The sequence below is a fragment of the Micropterus dolomieu genome, linkage group LG11 (genome assembly GCF_021292245.1).
Source record: "Micropterus dolomieu isolate WLL.071019.BEF.003 ecotype Adirondacks linkage group LG11, ASM2129224v1, whole genome shotgun sequence".
NCBI lineage: Eukaryota > Metazoa > Chordata > Actinopteri > Centrarchiformes > Centrarchidae > Micropterus > Micropterus dolomieu.
In genome coordinates this window covers 15,957,543-15,974,525 of record NC_060160.1, presented here as the reverse complement: position 1 = coordinate 15,974,525, position 16,983 = coordinate 15,957,543, and the positions used below count along the sequence as shown (strand labels likewise).

The following is a 16,983-nucleotide window of genomic DNA, read 5'->3' as shown; positions in this document are numbered from 1 at the left end:
CATTCACCCACTCTCTGCTAAAACACAGAAGCGCTGAGCAGAAACAGGTGAGGCATTTAGGTGGTGGATTCATGTTCGATATGATGAGTGCTTTTAAAAGTGATTTGCATCTGTAATTCACAATTCCACACCAATTTAATTTTAGCCATAGCTACAGCCTGTAGCTGATCCCAGTGGTTTACCAAGGAGAATGTAATTAAACATAAAAAGACTGCACAGACTGTTCTACCTCGAAGGTCTGCATATTTTCAATCCTACAAAGTCAAAGGGGCAGCAAACTCTTTAAATCACTGTGAGGTATGAAATTAAGGAATAAATTCTCCAACATTTTGGACACCCAAAAACAAACAGTATGATCAAATGACTCATGAATTTATCCTTATTTCACCAAAGCTGGCGGCATTTGTCACACAATAGCCTCTTCAGTTACCATGTCAACAGGCAGTTACAGAGTACATCAAAGCATCTCTAGCAACGTTATAGTAAAAGACGCATAATATGCTTTCACAATCCTCTGCAATTCACACAAGTCTTCCTGCTCTCAACACAAAACACTTCACTTACTAAAGTTCCTGAGGATTCAACTGCCAGTGACCTTTATGCAATGGCACCCCTGTGTGCAGCATAAAGAGATGGATCATCCTCCTTGCTGCAGCCCTGAAACACAATTATGCCACTTGATCTCCAAGAACTGAGTCAACATGGGTCTTTTTTATACTAAGTGATTCTTCGGCCAGAAAGCCATTGAGCTTTCACAAAAACACACTCTCAAAAATGATCCAAATCTTAGTTTTCATTTATACCTGACAAAACATGATCAATAAGGAGACTTTTTAACCAACTGCTACTTCTGATGGCACATTAAATTACTATTATACTCAGGTAGGTATATTTACATTTTTACACCTGCAACATTTGTGACGTGCGTAAAGTCAATCAAAAACTATTCATTACGCTGCTTCCAGTGTGTTGCAGAAAATACTACTAATTACAAGCTGAGCTCACATGAATGTAAGGCTACAACTAACTATTGTTGTCAGAACTGATTCATCTGCAGATTGTTGTCTCTTGGTCTACAAGTTTGTTTTGTCCAACTAATGTCCACAACCCACAAACATTCAGTTTATGGTGATATCAGAGAAAAGCTGCAAATACTCAAACTGGAGAAGCTGGAACTAGAGATTCTTTTGGGATTTGTGCTCCCAAAAATCAATTTCAATAAAACCAAACTAATCCAATAATGTACTAACTGTTTGAGCACTACATAAATGATCTAAACAGTATACATGTAAATTGAGAGAAAAAGTTGGGATTTATTTCAGATCCACAGGTGCAGAATAGATACTTCATCAACAAGTGACGGAATAGCAATATCTTTCAATTTATTTTGAATGAAAATGCATCACCTCACACATAACATCCCAACTTCATGTAAAATCTGGCTTTTTGCAATCTGCAATCTGCAATCATACCTCTGATCAACAAGTGTCCATACTGGACGGGGAAAAAATTACTCCCTGCAATATCTCCAGAAAGTGAACAGCTTATTTTATGCACTTGAGTTTTAAAATGACTTTATCTTTTATCTCATCCAACAAAATCTGCTGTTCTTTTACTTTGACAACTTGCCAACATGTAACAACTAATTAAGCAGACAGTGTGAGCTTGATTGTGTTTCTCAAGAATTCTTTTCCAGATCTTCTACACTAAAACCTGAACATTCCTTGTGACTCATAAGCTGTTGAACAATTTTTTTTTTTCATCCTACATAGAACATACCCATGGTCGAGCCGGACCACAAATGCAGACCCGCTTTGACTCTGGAGTGGACTCAACTATCTGGCTGGACATTTTCAAACCATCTCATAGCTCAGTCTGCCTTTATTGCCAAATGACTCGGTGAACCGTGAAATGCAATCCATGAGAGAGAAATTTAATTTCCAGATAACAAGAGGACAGAAGGAGCCTCACATAGAGTTTCTGTCTGCGGATATCAAATCAAGTTGCTTCATTTGAATAAGACAAGCATGCACAGTGTAAGGACAGGAGTTCATTGAAGAGTATCATTATATTCCCTGGCTAGAGCAACAAATAAAACAATAGATTTTTAGGTTAAAATGAATACTGTGGTCTTATATTTCCTTGCTTTTTCATGCGGGTAAGAAACTTAGAACAGGTTGCCATTTTAGAGGCACTTTGCACACTCGGCCTGCACAGCAGCAACACCAATAGCTGCACGCACCCACACACTTTCACACACACAGGTTCCTGAAAACCTCAACATTTGTTTCAGGACATTGCTTTTGATAAATTATTTAATCAAATAATAAACTTTGAAAATCCTGCTTGGCAAGTGTCCAACATATATATATATATATTTTATATTTTATTTTTTTTACAGGTCCTTCATTTTATAACAATTTCTTGTATTTCATAGGACTACCCAATTCATGGTGCCCTTGCTATATGAGCACTGTGGAAGATTTTGCCCTCACCTTTAAGTTTAAAAATGCGTAGATGACCCACTCATTATTGACTGAAAAGACGACACTTACAGGATGTTCTCTGTAGCTTAATTTTGTTGTTTAAAGTGGTCAGGGTTGAAGAAATTAATCTGAGGGGGGGCAAAATGATTTATTTATTATTTTTCAGACTTTTTTCTACTAACTGAAATACTGATGAGTTTCATATTTTCAGGCCTCTTAAAAGTGTTCAAGTGAAATAATGTGAGAGGGGAAAAGCATAGACAAATTAAACCTGTGATGAGGGGTTAGAGGAAAGCATTGCTTTGTTTTAGGGGACTATGAGCCAAAAAAGGCTGGGAACCATTTAGATCTGAGTGATGTCCACTTGTCATCCCCCTTATTGCAGGTTACCTCGGTGTGGACATGAGTGGTGAGCAGGTTAACTAAAGAGAGATTTTTTACATCCCGGTTTGGATCATTTAAAGAATTTTTAAAGGCCTGAAAGCATCCAGTATCAAACAAGTCAGAAAAAATGTACATGACTTTGTGTCCTGTTCATCATCTCGTGACCCCTCACACTCCAGAACTATTTTAAAAGAAACAAAAACTCAAAATTAGATAACAGTTATAAATAACAATAATTTTGTGTTGGCCTACCGGATATATGCTTGTCTCTCTAATCCCCCTTTTTTAAATTATCTTGTGACCCCCAGGTTGGGAACCACTGATTAAGACATGTTTCTACTTCTGAAAATTACAGAGGATGTTTAAAAAAAACAATGTCTTAAATGGCATGCAATTTAAAGTAAATGGAGCACAATTGACACATAAAATCCACTTAGTAATGATTTTGTGTCAGGGATTTCACCCGCTCTATCTCTCCCCTCCTGATGGCATATTAACTGACTGTAGTTTCAACTGTACATATAGAAGAGGAGGTGCCTGGCTGTCACACAGCCTCCTCCAGAAGGAAGGACACAGCGTAGGGCTGTCATCATGGGAGAAAAAAAAACAGAGGCAAGGAGCTCTCAGGAATCTAAGCTGGTGTGCTGCTTCAGATATCACCCCAAGTCCACTTTCCTGGAGGAAAAATCATCAGCTCAACACTCCTACACCAACACCACTAACACCAACAGGAACCATCCTCCACCAGCAACACCTCCATGCACGGTTCAGACACCAGCAGTAACAAACACACCCACATCCACTCACAGATCTGGATCATATTAAGCAGAAAAGGCAAAGATGGGCAGCGTTATGCATGTATTGTAACCTGGTCTGTGTAAAAGCAGATTCGCCTACTGGAGCTTGTAGTTGGCCATGGTGGTGGACGGTGTTAATCTGACAGCATGCCGTAGCAGGAGTGCAGGCTCTGATATGAGAAGTGAAAAAAGCTCCTCAGCGGCGAAACGAGTCTAAAACATCCGAACATCCTCGATCAATCCGGGGTTTGGAGCGGAGCCGCTAGTTAATATCAATATCATTAGGAGCTCGTGTTACAGGGCGAGTTGTTAGAAGCAGGGCTACACACCGAGCCGATATCTCCAACTGTGACGGGAATTACAGTCGCGATTCACCATTACCTTATGCGTCCCGTCGGAAATTACAAAAAAAAATATCCAGTCCGTCTTGTTTCTGATGGTCAATTTCTACTCGATTGGGTTGTCGACCTGGGGAGCGATCCGCGGACCAAGCAGCCCACAGTAGCTGGAGACATGCTGAACAAATCGGTGAGCGGTGACCTACTTCCGAAGTGGCTTGCTGGAGATAATATTCATGCGCTGCCTGCATTCACATTCGCCGTTGCACCGGGACATCCCTCTATAACGCGAAATCTCAGTGCTGTAATATTCCTGCAGGGACTGTCCGCACATCATGCATCAAAAGTGAGGATTTTTAAACCCACTGCGCGGCAAATTTTTTTCTATATCTTGTGTATCCCTAAAAGAAATATGCACGTGTATTTTATTTTACCTCTGCAATATGTTCTTTTCATGTTATCACAGGAATGCATAGCTCTATTTTTAAGCCAGTCCATAACAGAAACATCCCACTGGAAATCACCAAACATCCACCAATCTGAGATCACTTCTTAAAAACAAGGTCAGCAAGAAGCATCAGCTGAAGAATAGCGAAGGAAATTAATGTCACTAAAATGAGGCTAAAATATTTACATTAAAGGGAAATAAGGAATAGTAGTAATGCAGAGACATGTGACAACAAACTATAGGAAAAATAGGTCCTATAGGACTATTATGGTGCCAAACTGTTATAGTGACTGTGAACTCACCCCTGAATATTTGAATAGTCAACATTGAAACAGCAACTGTAGAAGACTATAAAATTAGTAGGTCTATAGCCTATTAAAAAAATATAATAAACTAGTATTATACATTCATGCTAAACGTTCCCATACAAGTGTACCAGCAGCTTAAACATCATTAAGATCACTGTCAACTCACTAATGAGTATTACATCCACACAGTAGCCTAATATAGATCCCTAAAGGAGTTTTCCAGTGATTTTTTAATGATAGCAGATAATTGACGCGTGTGTTCCCCTTAAGTAGGCTCAATTACTGTATCATCTTCTCCTAATAAGGAGAAATTAAGAAAAACTAGTCCGTAAACTGCAATGACTGACACACAGGCGCCTGACTACAAATGTCATATGAAAGAAAAATTACAGGTAGGCCTACAACTATTATACAGGCTACAATTGATATTGATATATCAATTGTAGCCTGATATGGATCAATACAATATGGATTTCAATAGAGTGAGAATTTAAACTCACATCATATTACAGAAAGATACACATGAAAACGCACCCACACACACTGTAAATGATGGCCACTCAGCTGCCTGGACTCACTCAGTGGATGTTCAATTACAGGAGAACTTCAGTATGTACACCAAACAGCAGGTTCAGTCAGTTAACAACAAAGTAGATTTGAAAGCCACTACTGTATGTTATCAAGTTAGCATGTAGTCAGAATCAAGCTTAATTGGGATAAATGCTGATTGTCCTCATCAATATCAGCCTTGCAGTGTGTAATTAACAGCTGTAAACAGACTGAGTGTGTTGAGTTAATGAGGCGTGAGCACCGGGGGAAGCTGAGGGAGTATAGAGTGCTGAGAGCTGACCTGCACTGTAATAAACACACTGCAGAGAGATGCACGACACCGACCAGGACGACTAAATGCTTCCTACATGCAGGAAGCACTCACTCACTCACTCACTCACTCATTCACTACTCCTGTCGATAATACAGAGGTAAAGCGGCCATCGAGATGATTGCTGAGAAGCACGTACTAATTGAAATCTCAATAAAATAAATGAGATCTGAAAAGAAACAAAAAAACTAAAATGTTAATTTGAAAATAATGTTTTTCATTTCACTAATAATTTCTTTTTTAATCATGTCATTTTGAATCACAATGTTGTCCAAACTCTGAAGACGACTACTAGTGCATATCTGAAATGTGATTTTGAAAATGTATGTATACTATTGAGGATGGATAGCAATACGCTTTCATGCGGCTAAGTTGGACATTTATTTTGTGCATACATCACAAGCCCTTACAATATATTTAATACCTCCTTCATGTAGCATTAAACCTGCAGTAACAGATTTTTCTGGTCGCTTCTGCAGTTTCTGGTGATCTGATGAGTGTAAGTCCAATATTCACTCTTTTTTAGCTGTTTTTGGTCTCCCCGCCAACTCCTGATGGAAATATATCTCTCTTTAGTTGCTAAGCGCTCAGTTACATTCACAAGCTAGCTAACCTCAAGCTAAACTATAGGAGCGAAGAGAGGGGAATATAGCAATATAGTAACGTTGCCGGCCATAAAATCAAAACAAAGAGCTGAAAGATGCTAATGAAGCTCCATAGAGCTGAAGGGAACTGCAGAGTCTGTGAAAATTACCTTTAGGTTCAACACTGCGAGAGACTCGTGTTACATTACACACTATAAAAATAAAGAGTATTGCTGCTTTAAATACTTGTTTAAAGGCACATCTCTGTTTAGCATAACGTGTGGTTTTCAATATAATGATTGTCATGGGAGTTTTTCAACATTTCCCACTAACAATGAGTGTATCCAGGCATTCAGTGTAAATCTGTTTTGTAATATGCCAACTGATGAAATTTTGTATTTTTCTGTGTTCTGGTGCCATTTTCAAAAAAAAAATTTCAATCTAGTAATTACAGAGAAAGACGTGTGTAAAAATAATATTCAATAACCATGAAGAATCAACACTGTGGAAGGCACAAACCCTCTAACAAATCATTTGATATCTGAGAAATGTGTTCAATAAAATAAATAAAAAATTTTTCCAAGTACAGTTACTGCAAGATCACAGATAAATCTTTCAATATAATGTGTCCTTAGCAAGCAAGCAAGGAGGGGCTCTTAAAATACGGTCGAGAGATGTTCCTCGCAGGGATCTCGTAGAAAAGTGTTTGAATCCTTTGATTTTAATCATGTGCAGGATAAACTGCTCTGATCAGAGGTCATGTAGTAAGCAGAAGAGCATACCATACACCTTGTTGTCCTTGAGCAAGACATGTAACATGATCTTGAACTTGTTGTATAAACCTTTATTTTATCATGGTGTCCTCCAGACCATTTTCACCTCAGCTATCTCCAAACTGATCTACATTTGCCGTTGTACCGCCATTCGACAAGATCTTACACCAGAAACTCTCATCTCAGGAGATATTTACTGAAGATGATGAATTCTTCACTCTGAAGGTGGAGAGATAGCATCGGGGAGAGTGAAACAACATTATTGATCCCTTTCTCCACTTGCCTGAAAAGTCGGAGCTCAGATTGTGCTACACACCAGCCGCCCTCGAGCTACCAGAGCTTCAGTGCAACAAGTTTACAAAAATATCCACAATATGTTCTCAGACTGAAAGATGTTTTATATAAAAGAGATATTTCCTTGATTAAAAGAGTTTACAAACTCTTCCTGTCCCTTTCATCAGCCCTTCAGTGGCCAAGGTTCATTGCTATCATGCAAACTTAAAGTGGCTGATGTGATAGTAAGGGGCCAATCTGTCTCTGATTTTTGAGTAGGTCAGAGGAGTTCAAGAGGTTAACACCTCGGTGATGTGATTGTGGTTACACATAGCAATGATGTGTGATCCCTAAACCGCCTGTGAATGTGGTTTATTTAGTCAAATAAAGAAAAGCAGCAGCAGCATCTCACCTCACGCCTATGAATGTGAGGGCAAATGTTTACTGTCAATTTAACAACACAGTAGGAGAGGAAGTCAGGTGCACACGTACAGCAATCTTTTCACATTTAAGCGAAATATGTTTTCAATGTGATGGTTCACACAGTACATGTACACATTCAGCTGAAGTCATTCAGGAGGCCTCATCCATCGCAACCACTTCAGCACCTGTCATTGGCAACTGTTTGCGTCATGCATGGCTGCTAGAAACAATGGGATACATGATGACTGGTGTTGTTTGTGTGATAATTTGTTTGCGCAAGGTATTGTTTGAAGGGAGAATTGTGAAAAATAAAGACTGAAAAACTGATAATTTCTGTTAGAAATAAGAAAATACAGGAAAATCAATTCTGTGGGAATTAGCACAAAAACAAGCTGATTAATGGATCATCAGCTACATGATATGACTTAATGTGAAGGCATAGATTATACAGGACAAAGATTCATTTTCTGGATCTTGTAGACTTAGCATACCTCATAGCCTAACTATGATAGTAGGGAATCAGCTTAACAGCACATATGTAGAACGTACGTGTGGGCGATATGGCCCTAAAATACTATCAGGATATTTATGCGATAATGATATTCTTCACAATATGACAAAATACTGAAAAATACAAACTTTAGTTGGCAACCATATGTTTGCTACACAACAGGACAGGTAGTAATCCGTTGTTTCTCAGCTTCAGCACGTAGCCTATTCATGTAGAGTTCAGCACTGCAGAGCAGATACAGGACAGGAAGTGTAATTATCTGCTTCTACTAGGAGACCGGACAAGATACCAGACAGCCTGACTGGCAACGAGTGGGGGGCGGGGGTGGGTGTGGGGGCTAGAGAGAGAGATAGCAATGAAGACTGAATTAAAAAAAGATCGAAGCAAAGCGCAAGAGAGGAGTGGGGAAAGTGGAGAGGGAATCTCACGCCTCACATCTCATCGTACAGGAGGAAAGTCAAACTTAGTTGAAATCAGCAGGGCGATTTTTCACATCCTCCTCCCTCTTGCTTTTCTTTGCTTGACAGCTCCTCGGAGATACAGCTGTTTGACACAGACTTTGTGAGAGAGCAGGCAAGAACAAGGGAGAAGAGAAATTAGGAGAATGTGTGAGAGACAGCAATGGAGGGGAGGGGAGACGGCGGGTCAAAAGACAAGAGAGTGATGGATTGAGATAGCCCAGAGAATGGAGACAGAGAGAGATTGTCATCATCATCTTGAACAATGACTCTCTGATAGAGGAGGCCTGTCGCTGGATTTTCAACCCAGCTGAGGAAGAAGAGAGGAGGGGGGGTGGTCCGCCCGCCTGCCCACCTGCCAGGGCCTCAGTCATGCTTTTAGCATCTGCCAAACTGAAGGACGCTTGGTGCCATGTGCTTTTCACTGAAGGAGCCTGACGTTTGTCACTCACACTGAGGGCTTCTGTTCTTTTTCGGCCTCAGACAATCAGGGTTTAATGTCCCCCCCAATAAACACACACACACACACACACACACACACACCATGTAAACAATCCCAGTGTGTGTGAGAAGTGAGCAAGACCTCGGCTCTGAAAGCGCCACATCCACTGCAGCTGTGGGCTGGCCAACAGCTGAAGCCGGGCCGTGGGTCTCTGCTCTCTTTTTCTGCTTCCTTCCCCACCAACCCCGCCCCCTCTCCTTCTATGTTTCCATGAAACAGACCTGTAATTTTCACAGCTGTGTCTCGGGCATTGTGCCAGGGTGAGTCAGGGAAAGAGAGAATGAGAGAGGGAGAGAGAGGGGGCAGGCTAATGGCTTTTAGAGGAGCAGGCTACAGAACAGCCTTGCTAATCCAGAGACACTCAAGACTCAAACCAGAGAAATAGTCAAACAACTGCGAAACTCATTAGCTTTATAAAACATACAAGTTCATAGTTCTGCAAATTATATGGTAGCCACAAAGCATAATTCAGATTTACAACTTTAAACTTACTTTCATAGGCCATCATATCTACTGGTCAGGACAGTATTGTACACAAAGTGGCTGCTGAAATCTGGGAACACACCAACATCACCAGAACCCAGTCAACTAAACTAAAAAGTACACTTCCTTTCTAAACACTTCTAACGCAAGTGTACCCAAAATTACAGTAATAACCCCAAATTGCAGGAAATCTGTTTTCACGCACAACAAATAAATATAGTAGGTCAAAGTCTAACCCAGAAGTCAGTCGAAAAAAACTGTGATGCATGTTTGCAACGGACAGCTTGGGTCATCATTTTGCTGGTTGCCTTAGTTTTCTCTTCCAAACAAGACCTCTAGGTTTGTATTGTCTGACCGTTGGAATGCCTTGCCCTGTAGGACTTCTTTTTTTAGCAGTGTTGCCATATTCGCAGATCTCCCTCAAGGCTGGATTACTTACAGGGAATATCAGACTTCTGGCCTATACGGCTCCATAACACTTCAAGGTTAGGGGTTAAAGCTTCAAATGGTTTGGGCTAATTTTAATTAATATATCTAAAGAAAAATGCATTATTAACAAAATAAATGACATGATAAAGGCCCTCTTCACTAACTTATTTTCAGAGGTCCTTATGATGTATATCTAGTTTGAAGACTTTCATTCAAAGGCGTTTAGTGTCAAACGTGAGGGGAACACTGCAGTAAAAAAATAAAAAATTAAGTACATTTTAGCATATTAACATAACTGTAAAAAACTATTAAGATTAAGAGTTTTATTTAGCCCTGAGTAGTGCCTGGTCTATGCGCTGCCCCCAACAACCTCCATCAACAAAGTAGGTACCTGTATGTAGCCTGAGTGGCACCCGGGACAATAAAAGTCCAATAAGCACAAACAGAACAGCTTGTTGCTGCTTGTTAAGCTTATTGCTCTCAGCGCAAAGTAATAATTGAAGGCTACTCAGATGAGCGAATCAATATGTTTTAATCAACTCTCTTCTCTCATCCGGATTATCGAAACTGCACAGGTGGAGGACAATGTTCAAAGAGATTTCAGTAAGAAAATCAACTAACTGCAAAAGTTAGAAGTGTAAATTCCGCCCTGACTTTCGTTATTTTAGTTTTGAGTGTTGCGTATTCCTACATGAATGTGGGAGGAATGGGGGTTTGTTAGAGGCCCAACAGTTTGCTTCTGGGCCTCCTCGTAGATTAATCCAGCCACAATCTCAGCAAATAGCTTGGTGAGCACGATGTTATTATTACCAATGGGAATGGCCATTATTACAAAAGTTAAGACCACAGTTTTAATAAACCCGAATTATCCTTTAAACCTCGATTAGCAAGGAGACACAACTACAACTACAACTGCAACTATTCATCACGCTATAACTTATTTTTACTACAGTAAAATAAGGTTTGGACATTTGAGATTCTCTGTATTTAAAACACACAGGTTTTCCAATGCCTTAAACCCAGCAGCTACGTGACCATGCAAATCTTGCCCAAATGAAGTCATTTACTATGGTTGACTGAAGTGGTTAAAAAAATATTTTGTTTAAAAAGATTATATACTGAATGAATCTGGCCAAAAAAAAAATCAAGCCCAGTGAGCTGTCTGATTTCCGGTAAGATAAGTTTTAACATCACAATGCAACTTCATGAACAATAAAGCCATTCATACTGGCATGGATGTTGTCTTCACTTTCAGAAAAAACTAATACTAATACTTCTGTATTAAATAGCTTATAATTGTATGCATTTAACGGGCCAGATGAAACACGCAACAATATAAATGATAAACCATCATGAACTCTTTTTACTTCCATCGCTAACACCAATTAAATTCTATTCTCGTCTCTCCTAGAAATGTTCTTCTGAGCAGGAAGTATCTGTCTCCTTCGGGACAGCAGGGAGGACAGTGTGTTTGGGTGACAGGAGGCACATTCCCCTCCTCCTCCTCCTCCTCCTCCTCCTCCTCCTCCTCTCTATGGCCACAACAGGACACTTCTCCAGAAATAATGGGATTATGTCCAGGATTGATGTCCAGCTTTATGGCTCACGTGTGGGCAGCACACCTCTATTCAACATGCTGCTATGACAGGCCTGTCAAAGTAGGCTGCCGAGAACTGACTAGACACAAATCTACCACGACCTCCAGAACTGAAGCTCTATTGTCAGGATGTTTCTGTCCACAAGAGGCTTTACAAACACTATTATACTGAAGAACACACTAGGCAACTTGTATGTCATGCATTATAACCCTGCTGTCACGTCAAAGCCTGTACTTTTCAATGGCCTTCTACAGCAGGAGATGATCTGCTTTTCACACATAAGATGGTTTTTAAATCAAACAGGGCTGCAACTCACTATTATTTTCACTAGTGATTAATCTGATGATTATTTCCCCGCTTAAACATTTAATCATGTAATCTAAAAAATGTGAAAATATCCATAACATGTTCCCAAATCCCAAGATGAAGTCTTCAAATTGCTTGTTTTGTCCAACCAACAGAGGTGGAAGAAGTATTCAGATCCTTTACTTATGTAAAAGTCCCCAAAACCGCATCCTGAAAATACACTGTCAAACGTAAAAAGTACAGAAGTTTTGTTGAAACTGATCTCTCTGGCACATCTTCCAGCTGCATCAGGTGCTTCGCCATTCGAGGGCAGCAAACATCCAAGAGAAAAGAGGGACTGAGAGACATGATTTTCAGTGTAAAACTGTTGAAATGAAAGAGCGTTTCCAGCAGAGGGGATTTCCCTCAGAATATAGCTCCTGGTACAGATACAGGGAATTCCTGAAAACACGAGCCACCACTACTTCCTCATACATCTCTGAATATTCTCTTCAGGCAGGCAGGAACCAAAACATTTTACCTTTAAACACTGGAATGTCCTCAAAAGTGATTAATCTCTAACGAATATCAGCTCTGCGCCTCCCTTGATCACATTCAAGTGTTGCGTGAAGGACTGGTTCATTCTGACTCTAGAAACACTGTCTCCTGGCCCTTGGAAGTATTACAGTGATACAAAAGTATCATACCTCTGCAAAATGTACTTCAAGTAGGCTTTCAAGAGTACTCATTATCCAAGCAGAATGGCCCATGGCAGCTTTATATTATTATACATATATATTCCTATTACTGAAATATTAACATATAGCCTACAGTAAGGACCAGTTCATAGTTATATCTGGTTTACAGGGAGCTAATCTGAACTACTTTATATCTGGGTAGTTAAAGTTAGGCTACTGTGTGTAATTTGCAGTAGGCTATGGCTCATTATAGGTTTTCCACATCTTAATCGGCAAAGTAATTACAGCTGTCAAAAGGCAGACAATATTTCCCTCTGAGAAGTGGTGCAGTATGAAGTAGCATAAAATGGAAACACTAGAGTAAAGCACAAGTACTTTAGTAAAGTACTTGAGTAAATGAACAGTCCAACTGTAAAAATATATTTTATCATAGAAAACCAGCAAATATTCCCATTTGAGAACCTGGAAGCAGTTAAGTTTTGGCATTTTTGTTTTTTTTTAAATGTCATAAACAATGACTCGATCATCCCAAATCATCCCTGATAGATTAATGGACTCTAGATCCAAAACCAGGAAAATACCAGCAGGAGCTTTAAGTGTCTCTATCAGCTGTTCGCTATGTTTTCCTGGTGGTATTAACAGGCTAAAACTTACTGCTGTTATTCTTGCACAACACATCTTTAATACCCTTAGCTGTGTCAGTAAACCAACAAACACAAACCCCCGCAGCAGGGACAGAGTCGAGCCTCAAACTTGACTCGAACAGAAGCTGCCTGTGTGTGACATTTTCCTCACGATCACGAGCTGGAGTCTCAGCCCGAGGCTTTCTACTCACCGTGAAAAGAAAGACGCCCGTGCCACCTGCACGGGAGAAGGAAGAAGTAACAAGAGCTCTCCGCAAAAGTTTCACCACCGAAAAGGAAGGATCTGTTAATCGCTCCTACAGCTGACACATTATCCCAACCCCCGAGCCGTCTCGTCGCTCGGTCTTGTCCTGCCTCGCACTTTCAGTTTTGCCCAAGCCACGATAAGAGTTAAAAGGCAGTTGAGTCTTACCGTTTTGCAGTGGGAAAAAAAATAACTGGGACACAACTCTGCAGACGATTTTAAAAAGGAATCTCACTTCCACAGGGCGAGAGAGTGATGCGTCAGGTGTACGCTTCCCGCAACTGAAGAAGGAAAACAGAGCGGAGGGCGACTCATGTTGAGCTGATCGGTTGAAACGTTTGCATTCTTTCTCTTTTTTGTTTTACTCCAAACTGCGCCGCTCTGCGTGAAAATCCTCGGTACACTTTAAACTACAGCAGTCGTTCAAAGGACGAAGTGAGGCGTGCGAAGCATTCAGCAAGCTCCTGCAAACTACGGCTCACTTCAGCGTGTTTTTACATAACAGCATCATCCGCTTTTTTATGTTGACGCATCATGTAGCGAAAACATGGAGTTTCTTAAAGGGCCACGGACGCGCCGTCCACATGTCACCGTCCCCCCATCAGCCCCGCTGTGTCTGACAGATGGCTTTCACCTAGTTAATGTCTTTAAGCCCTGTTCTTTTGACACTTGTATTAACCCCGGCAGAAGTGGCTGAAAGAGCTTCTCATCACTGAATGAAGGATCGGTGACTTGTCAGCTCTTGACCAGAACCTGCTCTGACATGTGACCACATGGTGCCTCCGGGAGCACTGGTGTAGAGGAGTTTGTCTCTATGCATGTGACGTTGGATTTTTTATTTACTGTAGGGCAGCCTGAGATTGGCACATTATGGGGCTTCAATGTGCAGAAATGGGTCCTTAAATGTTGGTTGTCATTATTAAACTTTCTTGTAGGCTACTGCTTTCCCTGCAGTTTAGTTCACTAAGCTAAAATAAAAAAATAGCACAATAATGGCGTACATGAGTGTATTTCATACGTTATTAAGGGAAATTATAAATTGTCTGTATGTGAACTGGAGACCACTGCAGCAACATCATCTGATGGACACATTTAAATGACTCAAAACCACTCGAATCTGGGACAGGTATTGCTGTATAACATATGTTTGCATAAATCAACATTTAGTCTGCAGAAACTACTGCAACTTCCAATTACCCTTTTGCTGGATACAATGCATGCTTTACATGGATATGAATCATACTGGTGCCACTTTCTAATAAGTTGACTCTTAAAAAGGGGTTATACATTGAAACTAATTGTTTTATTAATGTTAATAAATCATTTTACAATGCTTTATAGATCAGTTATGAAATTTATTGCCAGGTTGGGGGGAAATCCTTCTGTCCTGTGTTTATCCTTTATATTTGGTAATAATACTGTAATAAATGTTGCTAATCTATTAATTGTTCTTTGCAACAAGCCATCAAGTCTGCATTTTCAATTTGTAAAATGTAAAATAAGTTATTAATAAATGGAGATTGATCCAAGTAAGTCGTCCAACACTCAGAGAGATTTATACAAGAGAGGACAAATGTTCTTAATAATGTCTAAAAAAGGATTTCTGAAGCTTTAGGCAAGGCAAGCAAGTTTATTTGTTACATATTTCAACAACAAGGCAATTCAAAGTGCTTGACATAAAACATAAAGCAACAATATAAAAAGACCTTTAAATACAATTAAAATTGAGTTAAATAGAAATGAAACATGATAAAACAGGAGAGTAAATGTTACAGTGCAGTGTAAGGTATTAACCACAAGCCTCAAATTTGATTTAATAAAAGGCAAAAAAAGAAGGAACGTTGCAGCAGACCTGCTGTTGAGTTTTGACTCCAGGGACAGATAGCAGACCTGTCCAAGAGGACATGAGAGGTCTGGATGGTTCACAATGTAGCAGAAGATCAGAAATGTATTTTGGCTCTAAACTATTCAGTGCTTTATAATCCAACAGTAATATTTTTAAATAAATTATCTGAGATACAGGAAGCCAGAAGTAAAGACCTCAGAACTGGATTGATGTGATACACTTTTTTTGGTCTCAGTGAGGACTCAAGCAAAAGCATTCTGAATCAGCTGCAGCTGTATCATCAATTTGTAAAGACAACATTACAGTAGTCAAGTCGACTGACAATAAATGCATGGACATGTTTTCTCAAATCCTGCTGAGACATAGCCTAAGTTCTTTAAATGTTGGTGTTGTAACAGAAGTAGATGCAAATAGATGTTTAACAGGAGAGGACCCAGACTGGAGCCTTGGGGAACCCTACAAGTCATTTTTGTCAGCTCAGATGTGTAATACCATTAGACACAAAATAGTTGCTGTCTTTTAAGTAGGATTCAGAGTCCCACCTAGTTGTCCAGTTGGTTGAGTAAGATGTTGGGGTCGACCGGGCTGAATGCATCACCGAGATCCAATAATGCTAATCGTGAGATTTTGCCACTGTCTGTGTTTAAATGGATAGTTCTAAAAACCTTAGTAAATTACTTATTAACCATTAATAAAGCCATTGAGGTTAGAATGTATAAACCCGTTATAAAGGATGTATTTGTAGAATTAAGTAGGCTAATTATAATTATGTAATTATAATTACATAATAATCTATTAATGGTCAGTCTTTCCAATGACCCATTATAATGCATTAGTAATAACTTGTGAATCCATATTTCCACAATGTATAGCTTTGTTTAGTGTATATCCTGCTGATCTTATTTTAAGCTGTTTCTGTTTTAATCACAAATGTCTGCTCCCAATGGCATTTTATGACTCTCTGTATTTGTAAAAGAAGGTTACATACCATCCAACAAACATTTATCAATGACTCACTTACATGAACTTCATGCTTGGCGCTTGTTGGGAAGAGGGAAACCTTCACTTGACAATGAGGCATTCGGTTTGCACCTCTCCCTTGAAGGGAGGAGTCCTTCCTGCTTAATAAGAGAAAGAGCCACACAGCTAAAAAGACAAAGTATGCTTCACTGACAGAAGTTATGCAGCAACTTCCTTCTCAAAGACGTAGTCTCACAACGTGCATGCATTCTAATCACTTCTGATTTGCAAAGGATTTAATCATTGATTAACACTTTAGAAAGTAGTGACAACTTATAAACCCTTTATTAGCATGCATTACTATAAAATTAGACCTAATCTGATATTACACCAGGGCTACTGTATATTTAGAAAATAACAACACAAATGTATGTTATGTCAGCAAAACAATACACAATAATGGTTTATATACTACTATAGTAGAAGATTCTTATAAGACATTTTATATAACAAAAAATATGATTAATTCTCTATAAAGTGACTGCCATGTGTCGCAGATGCACAGTCATCTCTGAAGTAAACTATCATCCTTCATCTTGTCATTGTGATTTGATGGGAGAATGGGCCACCG

The 16,983-nt window shown here is 39.6% G+C and overlaps 1 protein-coding gene across 8 annotated transcripts in view; it reads right to left on the bottom strand.

The window, feature by feature from the left end:
* bahd1 (bromo adjacent homology domain containing 1) overlaps positions 1 to 14,062 on the bottom strand; it is a 32,291-nt gene extending 18,229 nt beyond the window's left edge. The window contains exons 1-2 of one of the 8 annotated variants that reach the window (XM_046062840.1): positions 13,494 to 13,701; positions 565 to 657 (exon numbers count right to left, since the gene is read on the bottom strand). The gene's annotated coding sequence lies outside the window, so the exon portion shown is untranslated. The other 7 variants (XM_046062834.1, XM_046062835.1, XM_046062837.1 and 4 more) reach the window with 7 other exon arrangements.
* Positions 14,063 to 16,983: the final 2,921 nt, after the last annotated feature.